This window comes from Coenobita brevimanus, chromosome 114, assembly GCF_032717465.1.
Source record: "Coenobita brevimanus isolate Jiangsu-jjx chromosome 114, ASM3271746v2, whole genome shotgun sequence".
NCBI classification, from domain to species: domain Eukaryota; kingdom Metazoa; phylum Arthropoda; class Malacostraca; order Decapoda; family Coenobitidae; genus Coenobita; species Coenobita brevimanus.
The window spans coordinates 7747659-7768721 of record NC_137067.1 but is presented as its reverse complement, the minus strand read 5'-3'; the positions used below and the strand labels follow the sequence as shown (position 1 = coordinate 7768721).

The 21063-nt window shown below is 48.0% G+C and overlaps 1 protein-coding gene across 1 annotated transcript in view; it reads right to left on the bottom strand.

Moving 5' to 3' along the window:
* Nucleotides 1–18033: 18033 nt before the first annotated feature.
* Nucleotides 18034–21063, bottom strand: part of LOC145418401 (acid ceramidase-like) — a 219021-nt gene continuing 215991 nt past the window's right edge. The window contains exon 12 of the mRNA XM_080286805.1: nucleotides 18034–18691. The gene's annotated coding sequence lies outside the window, so the exon portion shown is untranslated. The remainder of the gene's footprint in view (nucleotides 18692–21063) is intronic.

Genomic DNA, 21063 nt, shown 5'->3' with positions numbered 1-21063 from the left:
ACACCTCCCATCTCCTCCCCTATGAACGTGGAGTCACACGAGGATGTGCCATTCTCGTCCGAGATCACGTCCCTCACACTGTTTGTGACCCCCTGCCCTTTTGTGGACCAGGTGTAGAGGTGCAAGGTGTTGTGCTACACCTCGCATCCTCCTCACTAACTGTGTACAATGTCTACAGAAGCCAGGGGGGCGCTCTTGATGTTGGGGAGGTGTTCTCCCACGCTTCCTCCCGTTCTGTCCTTATCGGGGGCGACTTTAATGCCCATCACGACATTCTTGCATCGCCCCTTCCATCCAATGAGGCAGGACGGCACATCTCTCTCGTTCTCGAGGAGATGGAAGGTGTCTCCTTAATAAACAACATCCAAGAACCCACCCACATTCGGGGAGGACGCCTGGATCTGTCATTCACCTCCTCCCCACTTGCTGGCCCGGCGCAATGGTCGCTCCACCCACGCCTAGCCAGTGATCACTTCGCCATACAGATCAGGCTACCACTCACACCCTCCCCCGCCCCCACCTCCCCCAACGAGATGGGACCTCAGCAAAGCTGACTGGGCTGCCTTTGCCAGGGCCTTATCCACCTCTTTTGAGGCCGCCCCTCCCGTCCTGGACCTCGAGGGTAGAGCGGATCAAGTTGCCAGTGCTTTTGCACAGGCTGCCTCCATATCCATCCCGCAGCAGCCGCGTTCCGAGAGGCGTTACCGAGACGGCTGGATCTACTGCGACAGGGTCAGGGAACTCAACCACAGACTCAACGCAGCGCGAAAGCAATTCCGGCGGCGCCGCACATCTCTGCACCGCCGACACCTTGCTGCTGTCACGCAACACGTCGTGACAGAAAAACGCCGGCTGAAGGAGGAGGCGTGGATCAGATGGTGTAGGACCTTAGACTCTCACTCCACTCTCAGGGAGATGTGGAGGAGAATCCGGTCGATCTCTGACCCACGTCCCCCCCGTCCTCCCTCTCACCCTGACCCGGCCGCTGAGGCCAGCCGTCTCGCTCAACACTTCGCGGATCGCTCTGCTTCCCACAATCTTCCACAGTCCGTCAGAGACAAGCAGGAGCAGTTGTCTACCTCTCGTCTTGCAGCAATTCAAACTGCCTGCGAAAAGCCCGACCCTGCCGATGTTCTCTTCACCAGGGGGGAACTGCATAAAGCGCTGCAGCACAGAGGAGACACTGCTCCGGGACTCGACGGGCTAACCTACTCTCTGTTATCACATGCTGGAGATTGTGGGAAAGATCGGCTTCTTGATCTGCTCAACCTCTCGTGGTCTGAGGGGCATCTACCGAGGTCGTGGAAGATGGCTGTCATCCACCCGATTCCGAAGCCTCGCGATCCCACTGCCATGCGCCCCATCTCCCTGCTCAGTTGCATTGCTAAGACAGCTGAGAGGGTTGTGCGGGCTCGTCTTGCTTGGCGGCTGGGACCGCTGCACCCAAGGATTTATGCCTATCATCCAGGCAGGAGTGCCACCCACTGCCTTGCATCATTCCTTGGGGAGCTGAGGGGCGGACGGGGGATGGCCATCTTCCTCGACCTCGAGAAGGCCTTCGAACTGGCAAACTCCACTGTTATCTTGGCGGCTCTTGCGGCCAGGGGAGTAGGGGGCAGACTCATATCCTGGGTCCGGGACTTTTTTAGCGAACGCACTGCAGGGGTTCGCTTTCAGGGGCACCTCTCCCCTTTTCATCCTCACCCTAACGGCACCCCCCAGGGAAGTGTTTTGAGCCCTCTCCTCTTTAACATCTTAATGGAGGGGCTCTTAACCGTTGATTATGGGCCAGGCACCTCTCTCCTCTGCTATGCAGATGATTTGGCCCTGGTCTTCACACGCCGAGATTGCTTCTCCCAGGCGCACTATGCCATGTCTCGACTCCACGCCAAATGCAACGAGCTTGGTTTAAAAATCAATCTGGAAAAAACAAAGTGTCTGCCATTTGGCCTCCGCCCTCCAGACTTTCCATTGCTTCTCGGGGGTCACCAGCTCACTGTTGCAACTTCACACCAGTATCTGGGGGTCTGGTTTGACCAGGGCCTAACCTTTGCAAGCCACGTAAGATACCTACGGGAACGTGCTTCCACCCGCCTCGCTGCTCTCCGGTACCTTTCAAAAAAGAGCTTGGGGGCATCTTTTTCTGTCCTCCGCACGTTCTACATTCACTCTATACGATCCCTGGTGGACTACGGAGCAATCTGTATGACTGGTCTCTCCCCACCCATCTCCAAGTCCTTGGAAGTTCTACAGAACAATGCTCTACGTATCATGCTCGGAGCTCCACCTTGGACCCGTATAGTGAATTTACGTTTGGAGAGTGGACTGCCATCACTGACGCACCGAATTGCGCTACGCGCAGCAACAATCACACTCCAACTGGTGCAGCGCCGGCCTGATCTACCTGTCTCAACCCTGCTCAAACGACTTTTGGGCCATCCACCTGAGGCGCTCCCTCAACGTGACTGGGCCCGAACCACAGCTGCCACCATTCACAATTTGGGAGCTGCTCCAAGCCTGTGCCAAGACCCTGATTCTTCTTTCCCTGGCTTTGAAGATCCTCCACCTTGGACCCCACTCCCTTTCCATATCATCAGTCCATCAGAGGCCAAACCTCGCTCTTCCATTCCCGCCATGATGCGTCAGGATGGTCTTAGTCGGGTGGCTGCATTAGACTCCCCGGGTTCGGCCACCTACTTTACTGACGGCTCTGTTTCTCCTGATGGCTCTGCTGGATCTGCTTTTGTTGTGGGGAATTTGGTTGAATCATGGCGCCTCTCCCCAGGAGTGTCTGCCTTCCAAACAGAGCTTGCAGCCATTTTGGGTGCATTGCGCCATGCTCATCACCACCATTATAGACGTGTCGTTATCCATACAGACTGTCTTTCCTCCCTTCAACGACTACGCTCTTTCTCCCTCCAGGATAATGTGTTCCTCCTAACAGCAATTTACACGGTTGCAACTCTTCTTGTCCAAAGGGGAGCCACTATCATACTTCACTGGCTCCCAGGTCATGTCGGGATTACTGGCAATGAAAGAGCTGATGACGCGGCACGCGCTGCCTGCACTCATCCAGAGATAGCATTCCCCCTCCGCCCCAGCCCCTCAAACATTCTTGGAGCACTAAAGGCAACCATAGGCAGGCTGTCCCGGGAGGAACACCAACTCTGCATCTCGGGGGGCTCTAGCTCTGCAGACTGGTATGCCACTGCTACAGCATACTCTCCCCTCCTGCCTCCTAAGGCCCTGCCCAATTTTTTAGTGGTGAGAATACGGAGACTGCGCCTTGGGTTCCCCTGCTTCAAACAGATCTCTGGTACGGAGCCTGATCCATGCCCTCATTGCTTGGCCAGGTCTGATGTGCCCCTCATACATTACCTCCTTCACTGCCCCGCTACATCTCGGCTAAGGTCTTGCCCCGATGGTGGCCAGGCCCGATCGGGTGATGAATTTAGGGATGCCGCTGGCATTGTTGCCAGGGCACCCTTTAATATGTTACTCAACATGGTTAGGGACTATCCTCCACCACGTTAATCTCTGAATGAGCACTATATGTGCAACTGTGACGGGCTCTCTGTTTGCCCGTGTCCCAGTTCAACTGGGACGAATATCCCAAAAAAAAAAAAAAAAAAATTGCTCTGCTGGCCCGTTTGAGTAACCAATGGGATCTGAATCGCTGGCAACAACACTGCATTGCGACTCGAAGCCACAGCCATTGTCACTGTTGGTTCTTGGGTTACTGTTTGTTCATGGGGTTCAGAACGAGCAGTTGGACACAAATAGTTGTAGTGTTTCTGCTGGCAATATCGACATGGCCTTACTTTGGGATTTGTACAACCCTGACTACCATGATCTGCCGACAAACACCCGACACACAGCTTCAATTGCCTTGCTCTCTTTAATTTTGCCCCTTTTACTTTATACCTTGTACACTTAGCCCAAAAATGTCCTGGTTTAAAACACAATTTACATCCATTCCTCTGCATAGGTTCAGCGAGTATCACTTGCATCACTGCATATGCTGCCGTAGCGATCGCACCGAAATGATCTAAGAGATTCTGTCTACTTTCGATGTTACATACCTCTGTCTTTAACACAAGAACATAATCATCTACTTCCAACCACTTCTCTTTAAGTTCACGTTTGATGACTTCCGAAAGTGCACCAAGGAGTTTATTATGGAGTAAAACAGCACAAATTTCACTCACAGTCACAGTGATTCTAACGCACATTCAAATGATGCAGAAAAGTCCTTTAGTTCATTCACTTCATGAGGTGGAGGAGGTAAATTACATAATTTAGCAATGTGAGCAGCCTTTTATGCGATCTTCTTGACCGTAGGTATTCTTTAAAACTGTGACTGCTGATTCATAACTAGCTGCTACCAAACTGAATCCACTAATAATTCGGAGTGCTTCACCACTTAATTGTCCCTTAAGATATGTAAATTTCTGGATGTCTGTCAGATCTGTTCGGGAGTGCACACTGCAGTCAAACAGCTCCCAAAAACCCAGCCACTGAATGGGATCACCTTCAAATACTGGCAATTTCTGAGACGGTAATTTAATTCCCATTGCTTTCCAACTCTCTGCCCGTTCTTGTACTACCGAGTCCTTGGCGGGTAATTCTAGAGCACTCTCTAATTCTATCAAGTGTCTCTTGACCTTATTAACAAATTCCGTATCACTGACCACTTCTTCTTCTAGGTCTTCATCAGGATATAATTCATACAACTCCTGATTGTAAGACTCGATCTCAGCGAGGATTTTCTTAACCGTTACCTTCATACATTTGATGTCGTGAACGGTTGCGGCATGTTCTATAAATTATGTCAAGTTAGTGGTCAGTTTTGTGACTGCTCCCTTTTTGGCAGCTCTAAGCCTCTTTAATGATTTTATCTTATCCATTTTAATTATAGCAATTAAGTGAAAGCAGATGACAACAATGCAGAATTTCAAGTTGAATGTACTCTTTCTTGGGCGAATCCAAATAAATAAAATGAATTAAAACAAAGCCAAATTTCTATATTAAAATTCTGACAATTTTGTAAAGCCCCTGTGAGAGTAGTATGTTAGGCAGTCCAGGAGATCAAACCTTAAACCCCCTCACAAGGAGCTTACTGCCCAAGAAAGCAACACGCTCTTCTCAGAAGGCCATCGAACACCCTTTTGTTGCCTGGCGTATACAAGTGTACCCCATCCCATGACAGATCAGATTCATTCATCCCCATGAAGATAAACCGACCCTTTGCGAAAGGAAAAGTTCTCTTCAGGCGCTGGTTCACTCCGTTTCTGGCCCGGATGTATTCTTCATTGGTCATATCTCGGGGGTTCGGCCTTTTCTCGATGCCGACAATGAGGCAGTGGCCCCCTGTTTCATCCTCAGTTTCCCTAGCCAGGGCTTCTATATCGAGGGCCAACTGATTCAAGTCCGCATCTAGGGATAAGTCGTTCCCCCCGACGATCAGAATTGTTAAGTCTGGCTTGTATGTTAGGAGGTCCTGGTATTCCTTACTATCTCTAATTGTGCTGACCTTAGCACCAGGCACGCCAAATTTGCGGACATAAAAGGCTGGAGCATCGTCTGGATACTGCACCGGACAACCTAGTGGGAATCTCTGGACATAGGAATGCCCAAAGAAGGCTACTTTCTTCAAAGGGGACGGATAATCTACTGGGGAGGGTTCAAACCCTACCCCGACACCCCCCCAACCACGCGCAGCCTTCCCTGGTGCCCCACGCAACATATGGTTGTTTGCCGACACATCACAAACAATGCTCTGGTCTCACACCCGCAACCCCCTGTTCTCTATCACTAGATATAATCCTGGTCACGGCACCAATTTTATGTTAGTTATTATCACTGTAGGGGGTTTTAATTGTAAACTAACATAAAGCAAAACAACAACTCACCATTATAATAAACGGTATGTGAATATGGCGTTTTGATCAGTACTCAGTATAAATATGCTAGGCCTAATAAATATCCTGAGTACTTAGCTGTGGTGTTGACGGTAATAAATGCAGAGAGAGATGGATAATCCTTGGAGAATGCTTAAGGCACGTCTGTACTAGCTGGTGGCAAGGAGAGAACTATTTACAAAAATGTGCTGTCGTGGGCGGGAATATTTAAACCCGAAATCCACGACAGGAGGGGTTATGGTCCTTGTGAAACCTTGTGGCTTCTAACAGGTTCTGCCTCAATAATCGAGTCATATCGTCGTTGCCAGCTCCAATGCTTGGACTGGGATCTCCATTTAGTTGAGGTTTACTTACGGCCCCTGCATGCAGTGTTTTGCCAGTGTCATACTCTACAGGGATAATGAGTTATACTTACTGCCTTGTCAGGAGGTCTTATGGTCCTTCTGAAACCTTTCGGCTTCTGACAGGTTGTGCCTCAATAACCAGGTCATTTCGTTATTCCTTTGTTGTCATAAGCCGCAAAACTTGAATTGCGAATTCCATTTAATTGAGGAGGAGGACTGACGGCTCTTGCAGGCTACGTTTAGCAAGTGTCAAACTCTGCAGGGATAATTTGTTATTTACAGCCTCCTCGGGAGGTCTTATGGTCCTTCTGAAACCCTGTGGCTTCTAACATGTCCTGCCTCAGTAACCAAGTTATATCGTCGTTGCCAGCTCTGAGGCTTGGACTGGGAATTCCGTTTAGTTGAGGAGGACTTACGGCCCATGCAGGCTATATTTAGCCAGTGTCATGCCCTGCAGGGATAATGAGTTACTTACGGCCTCCTCAGGAGGTCTTATGGTCCTTCTGAAACCTTGGATCCTCTAACAGGTCCTGCCTGGCTAATGGTCCTTCTGAAACCTTGTGGCTTCTAACATGTCCTGCCTCAATAACCGAGTCATATCGTAGTTGCCAGCTCCAATGCTTGGACTGAGAACTCCATTTAGTTGAGGAGGACTTACGGCCCTTGTAGGCTATATTTAGCCAATGGCATACCCTTCAGCGTTACTGAGTTAGTTACGTCCTCCCTGGGAGGTCTTATGATCTGTATGAAACTTTGCAGCTGCTGACAGGTCCAGGCTCAATAACTGAGTCATAGTTTTACAGTTTTGTTGTCACATGCTGCAACACTCGGATAGGGAAATCCATGTAGTGGATGAGGACTTACAGCCCTTGCAGGCTACATTTACTCAGTGTCATACCCTGCAGGGATGATGAGTTACTCACTTTCCTCTCGTGATGTCTTATGGTCCTTCTGAAGCCTTGCCAGTTTTGACAGATCCTGCTTCAATAACCGAATCATGTCGTGACACCGTTGTTGTCACAAGCTGCCACACTGTATTGTGAATTTCATTTAGTTCAGGAGGACTTACAGCCCTTGCGGGCTATATTTAGCATGTCTTGCAGGGATAATGTATTACTAACGCCCTCCTTGGGAGGGTTGACTGTCCTAAAAACTTCCGGCTTCTAATATGTTCTGTCTCAATAACCGGGTCATATTATCGTTGCCAACCCCAATGCTTGAACTAGCAACTATGTTTAGTTGAGGTTTACTTACGGCCCTTGCATGCTATATTTAGCCAGTGTTATACCCTAAAGGGATAATGAGTTACTTATGGCCTCCTCGGGAGGTCTTATGAACCATTTGAAGTAATGCAGCTTCTAACAGGTCCTGTCTCCATAATCGAGTCGTATCGTTACACCCTTGTTGTCACAAGCTACAATGCTTGGATTGGGAATTCCTTTTAGTTAAGGAGGAGGACTTACGGCCCTTGCAAACTATGTTTTGCCAGTGTCATTCCCTGCAGGGATAATTTATTATTTACGGCCTCCTTGACAGAGCTTTTGGTCTTTCTGAAACCTTCTGGCTTGTAACATGTCCTGCCCCAGTAACCGAGTTATATCGTCTTCGCCAGCTCCAACACTTGGGTTAGGAACTCCGTTTAGTTGAAGAGGACTTGCGATGCTTGCAGGCTATATTTAGGCAGTTTCATGCCCTGTAGGGTTACTGAGATACTTACGGCCTCCTCAGGAGGTCTTATGATCCTTCTGAAACCTTGCAGCTGCTGAAAGGTCCAGTCTCAATAACTGAGTCATATTGCTACAGCTTTGTTGTCACATGTTGCAACGCTTGGATAGGGAACTTCATTAAGTTGAGGAGAACTTACGGTCCTTGGAGGCTACATGTAGCCAGTGTCATATCCTGCAGGGATGATGAGTTACGACCTCCTCGTGAGGACTTATGGTCCTTCTGAAACTTTGCTGCTTCTAACATGTCCCACCTCAATAACCGAGTGATATCATCGTTGATAGCTCCGACGTTTATTTAGTTGAGAAGGACTCATGGCCCATGCAGGCTATGTTTAGTCAGTCATACCATACTGATGGCCCACTTGGAAAGTCTTATGGTCCTTATGAAACCTTGCGGCTTCTAACAGGTTCTGCCACAAAAAGTGAGTCATTTTGTTACACCTTTGTTTTTGAAGCTGTAACACTTGGATTGGGAGCTGCATTTAGATGAGGAGGACTTACCACCCTTGCTGGCTATATTTAACTGGTGTCATATCTGCAGGGATAATGAATTACTTACGGCCTACTCGGGAGGACTAATGGTCCTTCTGAAACATTGTGCCTTCTACCATGTCCTGCCTCAATAACCGAGTCATATCGTCATTGCCAGCTTCAATGCTTGGATTGGAACTCCATTTAGTTAAAGAGGACTTACGGCCCTTGTGGGCTGTACTTAGCTAGTGGCATACTCTACAAGGTTACAGAGTTACTTACAGCCTTTTGGGGTGGTCTTATGAGCCGTCTGAAATCTTGCGCCTCCTGCCATTGGCTAAATATAGCCTACAAGGGCCCTAAGTCCACCTCAGCTAAATGGAATTCCCAATCCAAGCATTGCAGCTTGTCACAACAAAGATGTAACGATATGACTTGGTTATTGAGGCAGGACCTGTCAGCAACCATAAGGTTTCGGAAGGACTAAAAGATCTCCTGAAGAGGCCGAAAGTAACTCCGTAGCCCTGCAGGGTACGAAACTGGCTAAATATAGCCTGAAAGAGCCGTAAGTCGTCCTCAGCTATATGGAATTCCCAATCAAACGTGGCAGCTTATGATAACAAAGATGTAATGATATGTCTCGGTCATTGAGGCAGGACCTGACAGCAGTCACAAGGTTCCAGAAGGACGATAAGACCTCCCGAGGAGGCCATAGGAAACTCAGTAACACTGCAGGATATGACACTGGCTAAATATAGTCTACAAGGGCCATAATGTCCTCCTTAACTAAACGGAGTTCCCAGTCCAAGAGTTGGAGCCTGCAATGACAATATGACTCAGTTATTGAGGCAGGACTTGTTAGAAGCCACAAGATTTCAGAAGGACCACAATCCCTCCCGAGGATGCCGTAAGTAACTCAGTAACCTCTGCGGGGTATGACACTGGCCAAATATAACCTGCAAGGGCCATAAGTCCTACTAAATTAAATGGAATTCGCAATGGAAGCATTGCAGCTGGTGACAAAAGTGTAATGATATTGCAATGGTTATTGGGGCAGGACATGTTAGAAGCAACAAGGTTTGAGAAGGACCCTACACTGTGATGAACTGCCTGTCAGACATAACGTATTGGATTCGGAGAGGCAGAAACTCTCGCCCAAAGGTAGTGAAATACCCACCAGATGGAGCGACCCTGACACCACCACCCCAAGAGGAGGCCATAGTGAGGCTTACAGATGTCTCACACAATCCCGCGCTGCACCAACTCATCTCCCCCATGACCTTATGCACCACCAGGTAGTACTCAGATTGAGTGTGTTACCCTCTGATGGATAGTGCACTCGCCAGAATCGGGGTGGGACTTGCCCTAGGAAAATCTCAAGTAGGCCCTCGGACACAGAGTCCACCGGACCTGCCTTCACTAGAGGGAGAGCTGTGTCCAGCACTCACATTCCTACTTCACCCCAGGGGAGCAGCGGCACAGCAGTATCCACCAGATCTACTGTAGAAGGAGCGTCCACCGGATCTCCTCCTCCTTCTGCCACTCACCTCTTGGAGCAGGCATGTTGGACCATCACCTCGATGACCTTTGCCTGTGCTCCTCAGAAGGGTGCCGGGCCCCATGGTGGTATCCACCGGATCTGCCACATGGGGAGAGACCACTGGTCGTCCCTCAGCTGCATTATCCCCTGACGGCAGTAGGGTGGCAGAGTCCACTGGACCTGCTGCAGGAGCCAGAAGGCCCTACAGGACTTCTCCTCCAGTCGTCCCTGGGACGAGTGGTCCCCCGGCAGTGTCCCTCAGATCTGCCGGCCAGAGGGAGTATCCACTGGATCTCCCTCGACCACCACCCCAGGAGGGAGACTGGACAGTGTCCTCCAGACCTGCCCGGCAGAAGGAGAGTCCTCCGGACCTCCTTCCTCCACCCCAGTGTGGAGTTCCGGCAGGGACCGTCAGGCCCACCAGGCTGAGGAACAGACCACCGATCGTTCCTCCTCCATGACTCTGGAGACTCCCTACAAGGGCGCCATCTCTTACTCAGCCTGCCCCTCCTGTGGCCAAGTGAGATGCCCCTCCCACCTCCCCTCCTTCACAGAAAGTAGAGACTGCTCCCCCCCCCCCAGGATCCCCATCAGAGAGTACCTGGGATGAGACCACCCCGAGGCCAGGCATCCTGTCTATGCAGCCCAGCCCCAGGCATCCCCAGCAGCTGACGGACTCTCCCAAGGCAAGCTGCTGCAGTCTACCCCTAACGGCCTCCTCCTCCAGGTGAGACTGCGGCCCCAGGACAGTGAAGGGCACCCCGCAGCTGGCCCAGGGCCTGTACCAGCCCAGGCCCACCACCAGGACTCCCAACTCCACCGAGGGCAGGTGCCATGCTGAGCGCCTCCTAGCCCTGTTCGGCCCCAGCCCAGAGGGCCACCACACTCCCAGGGCCCCCACCAGGAAAGGGCCGCCCATTGCTCTGCCCTTCAGCTTGACCTGGACCCCAGTCCACGCCGTACGAGACTCACACCAAGAACACACCCCAGACGGCCCTCCTCCCACACCAGGCCGCCACCTGCAGCTGCCTGTGCTGTAGCCCTAGATGTGCCCCTCGCGCCCACTGACTACCAGCCTACACCGTGAGTTACAGTGTTATAGCTCGTGTGTGTCTGTCCCTCCCCCTTGCCTAGAGTGCCGTGCCCGTGTGTGTGTGTCTTTTACTTGTACCAGATCCTCCCCACCATGATCCTCCCGAGCGTATACCCTTGTGCACCCCCCTCCCTGATGTGTGACCCTCCCTCTTACCCCATGAGTGACACCCACATTCCCCTGTGCAGTATCCTGACCCCTCATGGGTGCACTGAGCCCTCTAGGCCTTACGAGTGGTGATATACAGTGGCCCAATGCATTGAAATATCCACCCGGAAATCCACATCCATCCCTGTAACGTACCATTGTAATATACTGCGGTGTAGAAAATCACTCCTGGGCTGCCGAGTGTGTTGTTCCCCTCCTCGTGCAATTCATACCTGACCTGACTCTATGTTCCAGTCTAGTGTTTAGTATTATATTGTTTGTACCACATGGGTAAATTGTAATGTGATATACAGTACCTTGTGTTAAATTGCGCTCATACCTCGTACGTGCATCGTATTGTGATATACTGTGTCTGACGTTGTATTGCGTTCATACCACGTGTGTGTGTTGTATTGTGATATACTGTGTCATAGGTTATATTGCGTTCATGTCCTTGTGTGTCTTGTGCTGAGCTATTATAGTATCATGTGTCATACTGTGTTCAGGCCACCTGTGTGTATTATATCGTGATATATAGTATAAGTGTGTTTTATATTGTACTGTCATATAGTGTACTTGTATTTTATGTAGGATTGTCCATGTAGTTGTGTGTAGACTGCTGTACTCTGTTTGGATGGTAATATACGTGCATATCTGGTCACCCTGTGTTTGAGCCCCTTCCCTTGTGTGTATACTCTAGCCCAGTCAAGAATAAAGAACCCAAGGCCCGCACCATATCAGAACCCAAGAAGTTGGGCACAGAATACGCTGCATAACATGTGAATCATCTTTGGCAGCACCATGGGCTAAGACAGTACAGCTGGGACGTCTTTGAGAAATCGTGCACACCTGCAGCTGATGATGTTGAGGAGGACCAAGGAGCTGAAGCACAAGATGATGGTGAGAGTTTCCCTACGGAAAAAGTGGATCAGGAAGACAACCAGGCCATTCCCGGAGGAGTGGACCGTGTAGGCGAGCAGGGACGTTGTCAGAAGCGGCATAGAAGACCTGATAGGTTCAATGACTATTTTGTGTATAATGAAATGTTTTGTTAAGATTAAGGATTATATTGTAAATACTGTGTAGTTTTGTCGGAACAACAAAAGGACTAGGGAGGAGGTGTGCTAGGAAGGTGGTAGTGGAAAATTCTGGATAGTTCTTCCATTTCTAGTTATTAGACAGTGTTGTCAGGTAGCCTACTGATGTGAGCAGTGATATTTTGTAATGTTGTGCATTTCATTTTTTCCTCTATAATATTTTACTTGGATGATTGTTACCCATCTCCTCCCCAGAGGGGCTCGGGGATGGGTATTGTTTTCACTCGGTTTAGCTTTGTTTGTCTGTCTGTTAACAAATTTACACACAAACTTTTGGTGCGATTTTGACTAAAATTACAGGGATGATGGGCTATGACCTTCTGATTACCTGATTAACTTTAGGGCCAAATTAGGCCATGGCCCAGACTGCAGGCCCAAAAATGTAAAAAATTTTTTTTTTTTTCCATATCCCCTTTTAACCCGAGGCATCCCAATGACGTATGGATACGTTGTCACGTTTTGTCACAGTGACACCTGACGATGTATCCATACGTTTTGCAATTGTAAGGTCTGTCATTTGCACATTTTTAAAGTTTCATGGGTGATTTTTTGTAGGCATATGTGGGAGACCTTCCTCTACCCAACGCCTGGTGGGGATAATGACTGGCCCCACCTGAACCCCCTCCTCCCCACACGCCATTTGCTCGGCAACTTACCTGTTAGTAGTGACCTGGCCAATATAGACATGTCGCACCATGGTCTCTCCAATGACGAAATTCAAGGCAAAAGTGATTCCCGAGGTGGAGGACAAAGGAAGAAAGAAGCCTGAGGAAGAAACAAGCAGAAGTGATGAGGCAGTAATGTCGTAAAGGAGGGTGCCATATGTTGGTATTTTTGGTGAATGAACAATGCTTATATTGCCTATATTATTGTGTGAAAACCAATATACTCTTGTACTACATATAAATTCGTACCAAATAAATAAATATTTACATATAATGAGTGGTTTGGAATAGCTACCCCTCCCAAGAGAACGTTTTCTCTTGAGCCTAGCATGAGACAACACAGTACCAAGGTGGGGGTACTGTTACCTGTATCGTATTTCTAAACTCAACTGAGCACTTTCTCTGTGAATTTTTTGATGTTTCTCATAAAAAGCAGAGGTTTTAGCCAAAAAAAAAAAAAAAAAAAAAATCTGCTGGGATTGGGGGGTTCAGTGGTGAAAAACCTGCGGGTTAAGTAATTTACATAGTTTCCTGCTTTCGTTTCAGCTCATAATCATCTATGCATGTCACTTTCACTTTTATGAAATAATTATTCTTGGTGCCTGTAGCTCCTGGTGAGCAAAATAACGACGTGTTTATGTAAACATGCCTGCAGACGTGTGGCGCCAAGCTGTCTTCTTTGTTATGTAACCTATGTAGTTAGTCACCTATTCTCAGTTCTGCCTGTATCTATGTATGCATTCCACTCCCACTTTTGGTAAATTCAATGAACTCTCAATTACCCGTCATCACAATATCCGGCCCAAACCAACATCAAGCACTGCTGGCTCAGGTCTATTTAAGCAATATCTGGCAAAATTATGCAACATCCAGCACTGAAACGATACTTATCCAGTGGTTCTATGCAATATCTGGCGTTGAGGCATATCAACTGGCTAGTAAACGGTAGTCAACCTGCGCTGTATTACTGTACTGTATCATTACTGTACTATATTTTATGCTTAGTTTTCATCTTTTCCTCATGGGAAAGTGTTATGCAGCATATTCTGTGCCCGACTCCTCAGGTCCAGATATGGTGCGGGCCTTGGGTTCTTTATTCTTGACCAGGCTAGAGTATGCAGACAAGGAGGTGGGGGTCAAACACAAACTGACCAAGTTTACAAGTATATTAACAAATGAGCAAAGCACAACAATACACACTACAGTACATGGACAATCCTACACAATATAAGTACACTAGACAACAGAATATAATATGAATCACACGTACGCTAAACATACACCATGATACAATACATGTTCTACACATACAGTACACTAGACATATTCCATTAGAACACACGTAGGGGTATGGGCACAATATAACCTACCTTAGGCACAGTATATCTCGGTATGAGCACAAACGCTTGACATGAACGCAATGGTATATCATTCATAATGCACTCGTGTGACATGAACAGGATATATCCATAAGCACGGAATATTATAACACAATACTTATACACTAGGTGGGGGATATGGGGCTGGGTCGGCCGTGTATTGCATGGGGAGGGGAACACACGTTTGACAGCTGGGAATGAGTCCACTGTACCTGGATATAATATCCAGCATATGTCGGGGATGGGGTCAGACAGTCTTTCCCTCTGAATCACAGGCTAGAATACACTGGGGTCGGGGTGTCATTTGGGGGAGGAAGAGGAGAGGGGGAGCATTACTTAGGGCAATGGTGGGGGGCACTTCCACAGGGGCTTACACTGACACAACAGGGAGGAGGGGGGGCACGCAAGTAGAGGGCACACGCAGGGGCGTGGCACTTCCGATATGGGGAGAGGGTGTACATACACAGTTTGTAGTACTATAACTCATGGGTACAGCTGGACAGTGAGTGGCATGAGGGGTGCAACCTGGGGCAGCTATACTGGCAGCCATAGATGGCGGCTGGGAGTGGGTGGAGGGCCGTCAGGGGAGTGCTCCTGGTAGGAGTCTCTGTTGGTGTCACCTGGGGTCCGGGAGAAGCTGAAGGGCGGAGTGGTGGGCAGCCCTTTCCTGGTGGGGGCCCTGGAAGAATGGTGGCCCTCAGGGCTAGGGCCAAACGGGACTAGGAAACGCTCAGTACAGCGCCTGCCCTTTATCGTGGTGGGCGTCTTGGGGGCGGACCTGACCTGGTCTGGGCCGAGGGTCGGCTGTGGGGCACTCGTTGCCTCCCTGTGGCTGCGGCCTTGCCTGGAGGAGGAGGCCGTCAGGGGATGACTGCAGCAGCCTGTACTGGGGGAAGTGCGGCAGCTGCTGTCGGTGTCGGGGCGGCTCACTGGCACCTGGGGCTGTGGTCTCGCCTGGAGGAGGGGGCCGTCAGGGGTGGTCTATGGCTGCTCACCCTGAGGGAGTCCGTCAGAGACTGTGGTCAATGAGGGCGGTACTGCAGCAACAGGATACCTGGTCTCGGGGTGGTCCCATCCCAGATGCTCTCTGGCAGGGTACCTGTGGGGTAAAGAGCAGGGTACCTGTGGGGGAGCAGTCTCCACTCTCCATACAGGAGGAAAGGCGAGAGGGGTGCCTCACTTGACCACAGGATAGGTGGGCTAAGCAAGCAGCGTTGCCCTTGTAGGGAGCCTCCGGAGCCACGGAGCAGGAATGACCGGTGGTCTACTCCCCTGCCTGACGGGCCTGACAGTCCCTGCCCCAACTCCATGCTGGGGTGTGGGAAGACGGTCCGGAGGACGCCCCTTCAGCCAAGCAGATCCAGTGGACACTGCCCAGTCTCCCGCCCGGGGGAGTGGTCGAAGGAGATCTGGTGGACACTCCTTCAGGAGACCGCTTGTCTGGGGGACGATTGGAGGGAAAGTCACGTAAGGCCTCCTGGCAGATGCCGCAGGTCTGGTGAACACTGCCCTCCTGCCGTCGGGGGATGGCGCAGGTGGGGGATGACCAGTGGTCTACCCCCGTGGTAGATCCGGTGGATACTACCACACGGCCTGCCGCCCTCCTGGGAAGCACTAACAAAGGTCGTCTGGAATATGTTCCAACACGCTGGCTCCCGGAGGTGGGTGGCAGAAGGAGAACTGGTGGTCACTCCTCCTACAGTAGATCTGGTGGATGCTACTGTGCCGTTGCTCCCATGGGGTGTAGTAGGTACTGGAGCTCCGGTGGAGTCTCTTCCTCTTTTAGAGGCAGGTCCAATGGACTCTACATCTGACGGCCTACTTGGGACTTGTCTACTGCATATCCCACCCCAATTCTGGCAAGTGCTTGCTCCGTCAGAGTGCAATGCACTCACACTGAATACTGCCTGGTGGTCCGGCTGCGTGGAAGAGGGGCGTCGGGTCACGGGGGATATATGTCCCTTCCACTCAGAACGTGGAAGTACCTCCCCATTGTCTCCTGGTGGGGTGGGGGTTACCTCCCTATACCCTCCTCCTGGGGTGGTCATCCCTACACCTGTGTGCGTTTTATGAAATTTTTTAATACTTGTTTTAGTTTTTTTTTATATGCCCCTATGTAAGAAACCTCTGAAGGATTTGTAAATTTTTCAACTTAGGAGCATTGTAATAGCAAAAATATTAATGAAGAATCCGATTAACTCATTCCAGTTCAAAACGTCTCTCTTGAGTAGATATAATTTTCTAGAGATATTGCCAAGAAACAGCACTGAAAGAGCACAACATCCATGCCTTGCAATGGGACTATAACTAAACTTTTGACTAGCTCTGTGGCCTTAACCTTTCACCGATTCATCTCATGATCTCAAACCTGATATACTTCATCCTTGCACAACCAAGAACCCCTCCAATAAGTCTGCTTCAAACTGTGTCAAAAGTGTTTAACCCTACATTAGTACCCTGGGGTGTTTGAACACCCCCCAAAAATTGTATGCTCACAATTTTGAGTTGGCAACACTGACATTCCTCTCCTCTCCAGTACCTTCCTGAATATGTGAGGGGAGGGACCACTGAGAGTTTCACACTCCTGCCCCTGGTCGTGTGAAGAATAGACACATTTTTGTCCTTTGAGGTGTGTAGTCACCCCAATGTACTAACCAACACTGACATATTTCTCTAGCTATGATTTTAGTATAGAATCTGAAAATGAAACTAATTTATGAGTTTGTATATTGTCTATGATGATTCTGAGGGAATAAAAATCATATCATATATATAATACTGTATACCTCTATCTACTAAATGTTAGAACCAAATTCTGATTTTGTTTGGTCGACCAATTCTTTTACACATATTTTCTAAAATATCAGCTACAATGAAATTAACCTGTTTCATGAGTAACTATAGGAGTATATTCAAGAAGCCATATGAATATATTAGAAAAATTAGCAGTAATACATGAAGTTTGGGGGGTGGGGTGTTCCAACACCCCAGGGTACTAACTGTGTTCCAACATGTCAGGGGACTAATGCAGGGTTAAGTTGACCTTGCCCAAAGACCTGTGTCCTATTGGTTTCAAAATTGATTAACTTATTCCATGGATGACCCTAAATAGCTCCACCGGGTTTAATCCACAGTGAAACACAACTTTCTGTGTTAAAATGCCAAAGGTTTAACTGTGTCCTATGAGCTTGAATTTTGACTGATTGTTCCAAAAACTGAAAAATTTCACCCTTTTCAACCCTTCACCCTTCTAAAAATTTTTGTCTAAATAAGATACAAACCGTAAAGAGTGATCTATTTCTGACTTTATGATCTTTTTCAGGCAATATATTGTATACCACGCTTCACACCCAGTGGAAAGTAAACCCTTCAAAGAAGAAAAAAAAACGTGAGATCAGTTTTGCAATTTTAGACTTTGTGGAATGTAAGAAAGAAAAAGACAAACAAGATGATGATAATGATGATGAAGAAAAAAGAATATGGAGAAATCAAGATTTTTGTCGAGTTTCTACCTTTATTAATGAATGGTCTACCTACTTTAGGTGATGTTTTATGTACAGAAAAGCATAAGGATTAAGGTTAGGTACTTAAAAAAAAAAAAGATACCTCCATATTTGAGAGATACAAATGATTATATTGTTAAGGCTTATGGGCACTTCAGGGCCATTCCTACGTACAGTGTCTATCGACACTGATACTGTACTTCCTGTACATCATAACAAGACACATCATTACCAACTTTTTCAGCAGGCCATGCTGTGTTTACCCTTTCAATTCCATGTCATGTTTCTTCATTTATTCTTGCAATCACCTGATGACTTTAAGTAGCTTAAAAGAGCATCCTACCTGGGATGGGGAGAATAAGGATTTGGCTTTAGCTATTCAGTTTTGGATATCATCCTACTAGTAAAGAGGAAAATGAAGACTACATCAAGCATTTCCATTCAGAAAAAGTATATCCTTGGGTAAATAATTCATTTGATGTTAGCAAAAATAAAAACTACGCCATCAAACTGAGAGTAAAATAGCCATGGCGGCATGACACACCAATGTTTCATTCCTAAAATCAAACCGAGTCTCAACACATTACCTACTTTAACAAGTATTTTTGCTCAAACATACATATTCTGGGAAGATTTCAATAATTTACCCTCCATTCCCATAAACTCCTGGTATCTTCCACAATGCCTGCTGAGTACTCCATAGGATGCTTTCTCCAGATCCATGTTGTTGTGGTCCCAGGCAAATCTGAACATCAATCCAGAGGACTGCTGATTGCCCTCTTCTTGCACTCCACCAGCCTCCTTCTGGGGGATTAGGAGGGAGTTTTACATTTATATAAGCAGACAGCAGAACCACCTGTTTTTATCAGTGACACACTCTGATCCAGTCTCTAGCACCCCATTTAACCAAAGACAACATTTCATCCTCCTCCAGAACATTCTGTCAGGTATTTTACTGTAAATACCAGATGAACAAATCCCCTAACCTTCCTGAATCCACCTTGTCATTCATACAGTACATCATATACTCCTTTAATGAGCTTCAGTTTTCCCACTGCACTCAAACTGATATCTTTAAACAAACACTCAAATCTACACAATTTAATTACCATACATTTTGGTGGATATGTATCTAGATAAGCATGTCCCCTAACTGGGGGGCTCTGCATCCCCAGACCCCCCCCCCCCAGTTAGCACCCAATTAGCATTGGAAGCCTAGCTGGGGGGCTCTGTCCCCAGATCCCCCAATGATTATAACCTACTTCACAGCATCCAAACTAATTATATGTGCACTGCATAAAACTTGCACTAAAACAGTATCGTGTGTGAAGGGCGTTCGTTAATCATGGCACAATCGTCACATGACCATGCCATGGCGAAGTTAAATGCAACCATAAAGCAAATATTAATATATCACCATACAAGGGACATCCATTAAAATATGAAACATGTCAGTAAAACAGCGCTCAGCAAATAAATCACTTCACATTCCGTAAAATATAAGCTATGCGCAGTATTGCATACAATACTGAGACCATTTTTAAAAACCAACAATTTAAATATGCCCACTTCATATGCTAATCTATAAAAAGTAACAAAGGATCCTGTCAAATTTCATTCCAATAAGAAATTTGGAAACACTGCATCACTGTTGTAGCTACATACTTAACCCCTTAACCGCGGGGAGTCACTTTTGTGACGCTCGGGCACAATGGATCATACCGCAGGGCGTCACTTTTGTGATTCTGTGTTATTTTGAATTCTCCCGGGCTTACAAGTGGTGGCTTGTATCATTTATCAGTACTGTCAATGTCCAACACTAGTCAACACTCCTAATCTCATCTGTACTCCCATCCATTGTTGACAATTTAGCCATTTTTCCCCGTTCTGGACTCCCCTCCCTACCTCCCCTTCATTACCCTCTCCTCTCGCCTGCCTGGCCGCACTGCGCCAAGCAAATCTTCCCCGGAATTTTCCACTGATTTCATCCATTGAAATAAGCCCTATGCCCTTTTCTTATACAAAATAATACTGTATATACAAAAAAGAAATATGGTAAGTGATAGTGCCATACACCTGGAATTGGCTAATTATCACCTGACAACACCTCATGTGCACTCGTTCGCTACTTTCCCCTGGTTATTTCCCCTTGAAATATGCCGTATAATCTATTCTCGTAATGAAAATATACAGTATATATGAAAGGAAGGGAGAAGCCTAAGTGATATTTACATTCACCTGGAACTACCTATTTTTTTATGTATTGTTGAGATTTCCTACCAGTCATTTCATCGCATGTATATTAGCAGCTGTCACCCTATTGACCTTGTCAACCCTTGACTGCCCATATACGCCACGGGAATCAGTTCCTTGTCATCCTCTGAGGTGAAACCATGTCGCACTCGCGCCCCGCCATTTCCGCTGCTTCTGAGCCCATTGCAAAGGGCCCTGTGATCTCTACCCCCAGAAAAACTTGTGTGGGAAGCAGTAAAGGACTTAGTGACTCGGCAGTGGAACGTGAACTGACAGAATTATCTATGATAATGATGGATAGTGACTTTGATCCTTCGGGTGAATCATGTGATGAGCCTGGGGAGGAAATCGTTACAGAAACTCCTAGTACGAGTGCTTCAGCGTCTCAAGTTATACCTAGCTCCAAGGGAAAGGAGCCCTTAGTGCAGCAAGGGAAGGAATTTGGGAAGCGAGTGAAAAGGCGGTGGGTTAGCCCCGGAACAATGGCCCTGCGTGAGCCAGCCCGCCATGAGTCCCGAGGTGAATCACCTCCCCACTCCCCCAGCCCCACTTCACTAATTTCTTCCTCATCTTCAGAGGAATTTTCTCCTGAGTCTTCGTCGTCGGAGTCTCCACCAGCATCTACAGTGAAGGCGGGCCGTAGGGGAAGAGGTAAATCCCTGACTCGTCGTAAAAGTAGAGTAGCAAGTACAGTAACAGCTGCTAGTGCTACATGGCAACCTAGGGTCAGTGGGAGTGACCTTGAAACAGCCCAGTCTGCTTCACAGCCACCCTACACCCTCACCCACCCTATACCGCCACGACAGGGAATCCTGGACGCCTTTGTGTTGACGGAAGGTTCCGATTTCGTCCCTGAACATCTTAATTTTGACAAGAGTTCCTCAGGGATACAGCCTGCCTTCACTCTTGACGAGGATGCTGAG